At 41.5% G+C, this 8469-nt stretch overlaps 1 long non-coding RNA gene across 1 annotated transcript; it reads left to right on the top strand.

The window, feature by feature from the left end:
• The first annotated feature begins 7866 nt into the window (after positions 1–7866).
• LOC109199705 (uncharacterized) lies at positions 7867–8269 on the top strand. The gene is made up of 3 exons (XR_002060019.2): positions 7867–7914; positions 8031–8134; positions 8239–8269. It is a non-coding gene; the product is annotated as an uncharacterized LOC109199705 (long non-coding RNA).
• Positions 8270–8469: the final 200 nt, after the last annotated feature.

Raw genomic sequence — 8469 nt, 5'->3', positions numbered from 1 at the left:
GACATGACACAGCCTTCCCGGTATGGGACATTTGAAGAACCTTCAGAGGAAGCAGTAGATACCTTTCTCAGCTTAGAAGCAGGACTGAGCTGCCTGTTGTCAGATGTGCAGTATGCCTTACTGATTATGAGTGGATTGTGTATTGCAGTGTTCAGATCCACATCAGGCAAATATGGGTTCTTTGACCCACACTCCAGAACACCCAGTGGTCTTCCTCTACCACTACAGTCACGTAATCGTGGCACAGCTGTGATGCTGAAATTCACACTCCTGAGTGACATGATTAAGAGGCTCCAAGATTCTTATGAAGAGATGGAGATATCACCCTCTTGTAACTATGAGCTGAAGCCTGTGCAGTTTTATAGTATGAGCACAGTCAACCTGAGTGAAACTATCACAGACACACTCTGCAGACCAACAGCTGCCACTGCTGTGGCACCTACTCACTTTGATACAACTGTTGATGAAGCAAATTCCTCTACTACAAGGAGAAACACTACCACTGATCTTACTGAGATCTCTCAAATGTCTGTTTGTACACCACTGGTGAAACAAGAAGTCCACATGACTCAGTTCACATCACATGAAGCTCCTCAGAATGAATTTACTAATATACCTACTGAAGAACTATGCAGTGAATTTAATTTTCTTCCATCAAATTATGATTTTTCATGTCAATCAAATGCTGCAATAAAAAATGTTGCTGCATGTAATCTTTCAGATACAGTTTTGCAAAAAAATCTGTAACCTGACAAAAGTTAATAAACACCAAAGGCGCAAAATGAAAAGAAGATTAATGGCATCAGAGAAACCCAGAAATAAGAATAAAGAAAACCAAAAAAAGGAAAGAACGACAAAAGTACGCTTCAAACAAAGATTACAAAGAAAAGAAGAAATCTTGCGCAAGCAAGGCATATAAAAACAATCCTGAAGTTAGACAGAAACAACAACAACGATATATTAAAAGGCTATATTGTGAGAATGCTGAATTCAGACAAAAACGACAAGCCTATATAAGAAGACTTTACTGTGAGAATGCTGAATTCAGAAAGAAACAAAAAAGCTATGTCACTAAAAGGTATCGAGAAAGCCCAGAATTCAGAGAGAGACAGAGATCTCGACTTACTCAGCGGTATGCAAATGACAACATCTTCAGAGTGAGACACAGACAACTGATGAAACAACTAATGCGAGACAGGTATCAGAATAATCTTGCATTCAGGATTATGCACAACATGAGATGTGCCATGAAAATAAAAAGGAAATACAGATGGGTGAACAGACAAACCCAAGAGAGTGACAACAGTGTAATCAATGAGGCCATATCTGCGTTCAAATCACAAATCAAAGTTGGACCATCATACCCATGTACTGTATGCTTCAAGGCTTCATTTCCAAACCAAGTGCGACCCTGCACAAGGTCAAATTATGTCAAAAACCCACATGTGGCTGCAACATGTTTGACAGGAAAGTTTGTTCATGTTTGTGAGGAAAACTGCAGAAATGAGCAGTGCAATGTGCCTGATGAGAGAAAGAGAGAGTGGATTTGTCACACCTGCCACACTCATCTTAAAAATGGATCCATGCCAGCACTTGCTGTTGCCAATAAACTGGAGCTTGCTGATATTCCACCTGAACTGTCTGATCTCAACATACTGGAGAGACATCTCATAGCCAAGTGCATACCATTTGCCAAGATTATTCCTCTTCCCAAAGGCAGACAGAGAGCAATTAGAGGAAATGTGGTCTGTGTCCCATCAGAGGTACAGGAAACTGTTGAAGCACTACCTCGATTGAGAATTAATTCTCAGGTGATGAGAGTAAAACTGAAGAGACGCTTGTCTTACAAAGGTCATCAGCTGTTTCAGACTGTAAGCTGGTCTAAACTTGTGCAAGCACTGCATAAACTCAAGCAGATTCATCCTCAGTATAAGGATGTGAGCATCAGAGATGATGCTGAGCTGTGTGATCCAACACTTCCTGATGAAGATGATGAGGAGGATGATGATGAAAACATGAATGAGGACGATTATGATGAGGCTGATTTAATGGAAATTGACAGCTGTGAGAAAAATGCACTGAGTGAAGCACAAAATAAAAATGAACAGAATATTGACATGTTACCCTGTGATGGTGAACAATCACATGAGCAGATGAGAGATCATTCAGAGCAAGAAGATGGACTGACTAATGGTGGTTTTGCACTCGAGTCCTGTTTGCAGCCCCCTGATGTGGCTGAGGAGATATTATGTTTCAGTGAAGGAATCTACTCTGTTGCTCCTGCAGAGAGAAACAATCCAATAAGTTTTTTCAAAACACCTAAACTGGAGGCCATGGCCTTCCCTGTGCAGTTTCCTACAGGCCAAAACACACTTGATGAAAGAAGGCTGATCAAAGTATCCCCCAGTGGGTATTTCAAATCAAGACTTTTCTGCATTGATGATCGTTTTGCCAGAGACACAAACTATTTGTTCTTTGCACAGTTTGTGACTGAAATACACTTGGCTACTTCCAGCATGACAATACAGTTAAGGAAGGCAAAGCCTCTGACCAGAGATGGGAGAAAAATAACCTCAGGCATGTTACAAGATAAACATGAGGTGGAGAAACTGGTGCGAAATAAAGACGCAGTGAGATTCATGCAGCCTCTGAGAGGAACCCCAGCCTATTGGGAGAAAACAACAAGAGATCTTTTTGCCATGATCAGACAGTTGGGAACTCCCACGTTCTTTTGCACATTTTCAGCTGCTGAAATGCGCTGGCCCGAAGTGATTGAGGCAATAACAAGGCAACAAGGTGAACAAGTGAATTTTGAAGGACTCGACTGGTCAGCAAAGTGTGACATCCTGAGAAGCAATCCTGTCACAACAATGCGCATGTTTGACAAGAGAGTTGAAGCATTATTCAGAGATTTACTCTTATCTCCTGCAGAGCCACTTGGCAAAGTCATTGACTACTTTTACAGAGTTGAGTTTCAGCACAGAGGAAGCCCACACATACACTGCCTCCTGTGGGTAGAAGGTGCTCCTGTGTTTGAGGAGGATGATGAGCAAACTGTTGTTGATTTTATAAACAAATACATCACAGCTCAGCTGCCTGATCCACATAAACAACCTGAACTGTACAAGAAAGTAACAGAAGTGCAAAAACACAGTAAGAACCACACAAAGACGTGCTTTAGGAGTTTAAGCTCCGGGTGCCGTTTTGGTTTTCCTAAACCACCCTGCAATGAGACAATGATCACAAGACCCAGTGAGGATGATGAACTGGAGGTAGAAACAGCAAAGAACAAGCTCAGACCACTGAACCAGCTGCTAAATGAACCTGAAACTGCTTCCATGAGTTTAGAGCAGCTCTTGGCAAGATGCAAGTTGACGCATGCAGAATATGAGCGATTCCTGAATAAAATGAACACGAGTACAATCATACTAAAGCGTGATCCAAAAGACTCTTGGATAAATGGCTATAATCCACATCTGCTTGAAGCCTGGAACAGTAATATCGACATAAGCTTTGTTCTAGATGCTTTCGGCGCTGCAAATTATTTAATGAAATATATATCAAAAAAAGAGGGCGGGCTATCTGAGTACCTGAAAACTGTCATTGAGAACTCCCATAAGGACAGTGTAAATGAGTGCGATGAAATGAGAGCCGTCATGCAGGCATATTCAAAGAAGCGAGAGATCAGTGCTCAGGAGTGTGTTGCTCGTGCATGTGGTCTTCACATGAAGAAATGTTCACGTGCTGTAATATTCATACCAACTGATGATAATCCTGTGAAAATGAGTCATCCCCTGTCAGTTCTGGACAACACAACACCTGAGTCTTCCAATGTTTGGATGACATCTTTGAATGACAAATACAAAGCCAGACCTGAAACACCAGAGTATGAGGAGATGTGCATGGCAGACTTTGCTGCTACTTGCAGGATTGTGTATGGCCAACAGACAAAAGGTAAAGATGTTTTGCCCCTTCTCAATGAGATGGGATTTGTGCAAAGGCGCAAAAACGATAAGCCTGCTATCATCAGATTTCACCGCTGCTCACAAGAAAAACATCCAGAGCAATATTACGGAAGACTGCTTAAACTGTACCTTCCTCATCGTTCAGACCACGAACTGAAAACGCCATCTTTGCCAACCTATCAGGCTTTCTATGGTGCTGGCTGTGTACAGCTACCAGGTACTGACCGTCTTGAGTACGTGCAACACATTGTCAAAAGAAACAGAGAGAAATATGAGAAAAACAGTGAGGAGATCGAGAGCGCTGTTGAGGAATATGAGCAGAACAGAGGTATGACTGATGAATGGTGTAATCTGGCACCTGAATCAGATCTTGTAAGGCTGCCACTTGTTGAACAAGAAAGAGAGCGAGACAATGAAAATGAACAGGAAGATGTGCCCGACTACAGCCGTCAGGCTGATGCTTCAACAGAAGTCAGAGCCATCAGGGAACCCCCTGCTATTGATCCCACATTGTTACGTCAGATGTTTCAGAATCTGAATAAGAAGCAAGCCTGCATATTTTATGCAGTTAGAGACTGGTGCATTAAAAGAGTCTGTGCTCTAAATCCAGAGCAGTTTTTCTTTTATATTAATGGTGGTGCTGGAACAGGAAAATCACATCTTATCAAATGCATCTACTCAGAAGCATCTAAGATACTGAGCAAAGTGCCAGATATGCAGACGATGCTGACATATCAAAACCCACTGTCCTGTTAACTGCTTTCACTGGGACTGCAGCATTTAACATTTCTGGAACAACACTGCATTCTCTACTCAAGCTGCCTAGAAGCTTAAAACCTCCCATTCAGGGACTTGGCAATCAGCTGGATGAAGTCAGATCAGAACTTTTGAATGCTGAAATAATCGTCATTGACGAAGTGTCTATGGTGTCAAGACATCTCTTTGCATATGTAGATGCAAGACTCAAACAGATCAAAGGGACTCGGAGACCCTTTGGAGGCATGTCAGTCATTGCTGTTGGAGACTTCTATCAGCTACCCCCAGTGCGACAGTCTAAACCTCTCTGTGTGCACGACCCGTCCGAGATCGACCTGTGGGGGAGCATTTTCAGATGATCACTCTGACTGAGATTATGCGTCAGAAAGATGATGTTGTCTTTGCTGAGATGCTGAACAGAATCCGTGTGAAAGGAAAGTTGGATGAGCTTTGCGAAGCAGATAGAAATTTGTTGTCACAGGCCATAACTGAACCAGCCCTTTGTCCGACTGATGCGTTGCACATTTTTGCAACTAATAAAGAAGTGGATGCACACAACTCTGCAACACTGGCTCTGCTCCATACTCATATCATTGACATCCATGCAGATGATTATAGAAAGGATCCTAGAACTGGCAGAATGGCACTTCAAGACAGACCATTCAAAGGAGGTAAAAACGAGTTACCAGACACACTGAAAGTTGCAGAAGGAGCTCGTGTCATGCTCACCAGAAACATTGACATACAAAATGGTTTGGTTAATGGAGCTTTTGGAAAACTACTTAGAGTAGTTTACTCTGAAAACGACCAACACATCATCAAGCTTGGACTTAAAATGGATAATGAGACATCTGGAAAGAATAACCGCACACCAGCAGACGACATGGTGTACATTGAGAGAGCAGAGGAGAATCTAAAGCAGAAAGGAGTGGTACGAAGACAGTTCCCAGTGAAGCTGGCCTTTGCATGTACAATACATAAGGTACAGGGTATGACAACCACATCAGCTGTTGTCTCTCTAAGAGCATTTTTGAGCCCGGCATGGCCTACGTAGCTGTCAGTAGAGTGACGTCTCTCAGTGGACTGTATCTTCTTGATATGGAGGAGAAAAAAATATTCACCAACCCAGAAATCACTGCAGCACTTGAGAACATGAGACAAGCCAACCTTGATGACATGATGCCTCTTCTACACGTGAGACAAACACTGAGCAGGTCAGATGTTTTCACCATTGTTCATCATAATACAGAGGGACTGCCAGCTCACATTAATGACATCAAGAGTCACCATGAATTGTGTCTAGCAGATGTTTTGTGCCTAACAGAAACACACCTGCGGGGCTCTTTTGTCTCAGAGAGTCTCCACTTGGAAAATTAGAATTTGTTCAAACGCAACAGACACCTGTCCTACACAAACTTTCCCCAAATGGCAAACAGAAGTGGTGGTGGAGTTGCTGTTTATGTGAAAAGTGACATTCAAGTGCATGAAAAACAGTACATCCTAATGTAACTGACCTTGAATTTCTGGCTTTAAAGGTTGAAGCACCAGTCAGTGCACTGATTGCAGTTGTGTACAGACCTCCAGACTACACTCTGAGGCCATTCCTGAAAAACCTGGTAAGCCTATTAGACTCATTAGAGATCATGGACTGTCATCCCATCATAGTGTGTGGTGATTTTAATGAGAATGTTTTATCCAGTGCAAACAAACCAATCCTGGAGCTCTTTCAGTCTAGGGGATACGCACAGGTCATCACTGCCCCTACCACAGAGAAGAACACACTGCTTGACCTTATTTTCATTTCTCAGCCAGAGCGATGTCTCCATTCTGGAGTCATGAAGACCTACCATAGTTACCATGACCCTGTATACTGTGTATTGTCCTGTGATGATTCATGATCTAGATCTTTGACTACAGTAAGTAATTTCTATATTTTGAATGACTTAAGAAAGTAGAGCGATATTTAAAGTTGACTTAAGAAAAAACGCCCTGCATTGCAGTATGATGTTTGAATTCTTTTTACATAAATACAATTAAATGAATAAAGTAATGATATCAATAAATATGACAATTTTATTTATTACAGAAAATCTAAAATCAGTAATCTATGAATGTCAGAAAAATCAATATAGCAGTTTAAAACAACAGTGTAGGCATATCCTCTCTGCAGCCAGGCTTCAAATCCTGCCAGGCTGCCCCAGTCTCACTGTTGCTGGGAGGGAGGGAGGGTGGACCAAAGGATTGCCCACACAACACATAAATGTTCAACAGCTTCTTCATTGTTTCTGAGAGAACAACACAGACTAACGGTTGCTTTTTTTAAAAAAGAAAAAAAGAAAAAGAAAAACCTAATTACAGCAATAATGACAGTTAAGCCAGTTTATCTGTGCCTCTATTTTGAAATATATTTACAAAAATGTTATTGATTTCAGTTTGTTATAATCTTTAAACTTTTTCAAAAGTATATTTTTATATTTTTGGACAAATCTTTCAATGAAACATACATTTTTATGAGCTTTTATCATGTTTCAGCCAGTGCATTTATCAGGGTGGGTCTGGGTCTGGGTTGATAAATGCACTGGCTGATAACTGCACATTTCTGGATTTCTGGCCAGAAATGTTTCAGCAGTGTTACATATGTACTACATATGTTGTGCGGGTGCGGTGGGAGGTTGTTAGGTTTCTTTTTTTCTTTTCAAGAGAGACACAGTCCTCCTGTGTCTTCTCCAAGCTTCACATGTAAAATCCAACAGTGTGAAGCACATAGCAGCCAGAAACTGTAATGCCACAGATCAGAGAGGCTTCATCATGACCATCTTCATCGCCGTACGATCAGAGCGTGAGACTTCACATCTGGAGCACAGGAGACATTCTGTGATAAGTCCTCCTTCTAGCTTGTCCCACAAGCAGTCGGTGAGATTTACTCACAACAAAAAGGGTTAATGACATTATTCCATGAAACATGTATTAATTCTTTGTAAGTGTTTAATTGTGTTTTCGCTTGACCTTAGGAGTGTTATTTGAGTGTATTTTAATGTCTGTACTCAGGTGTTTCCCTCTGTGATCCATCCCCTTCAGAGCTGAGACACTCAGGACTGAACAGACTGCACAGTTTCTGTGACTGAGCCTCCAAAACACTTCTTTGAACCACTCATGATAGAAGGGCTTTATATTTGCAGCAGCACTACTAAAGGTATTCAGTTTATTACAGGATGTGTTTGTTTCTTAGGCCCAGCTGTAAGTGCACACTACCTAACATATACACCTTTCTCTTCATTACAAACCAACTACTCTGGATCATATGGCCAGTTGGCAGGAATGTTGCTGCAGGACAACATCCCTGGAGATCACCATCATTGTCAGACTGACTGTGCCTCCTCTGTGCAGTGTCAAGATCCTCCTTAAATGAGTGTGTAAGTTAACATTTTCATCATTTTATTCCCTTTGACAAGACAAGTATCACCGATATTTACGTTTACAACTACATATGTTCCTGTTTTCTGCTCTTCTTTTAAAGTCCTCAGCTATCCTGCTTCTGTGCTGCTTGCACACATCAAACACTGGCCGGATGACAGGGAGGATCCACTCTGAAGTCACTGGACATGATGAGGATCATATGGGACTTATAGTTTCACAAAATGTTGTGCTCTTTGATTACAGGTTTTAAATGGACATAATGACTGCCTCTCTTGATCACAGGCTAAAGGATTGTTTTCATTGTTAGTGCTCTGTACAATGTATGCTTATT

Source organism: Oreochromis niloticus, linkage group LG3, assembly GCF_001858045.2.
Source record: "Oreochromis niloticus isolate F11D_XX linkage group LG3, O_niloticus_UMD_NMBU, whole genome shotgun sequence".
Lineage (NCBI taxonomy): Eukaryota > Metazoa > Chordata > Actinopteri > Cichliformes > Cichlidae > Oreochromis > Oreochromis niloticus.
Note: the sequence above shows the minus strand (reverse complement) of the source record. Positions and strands in the feature narration are given on the sequence as shown.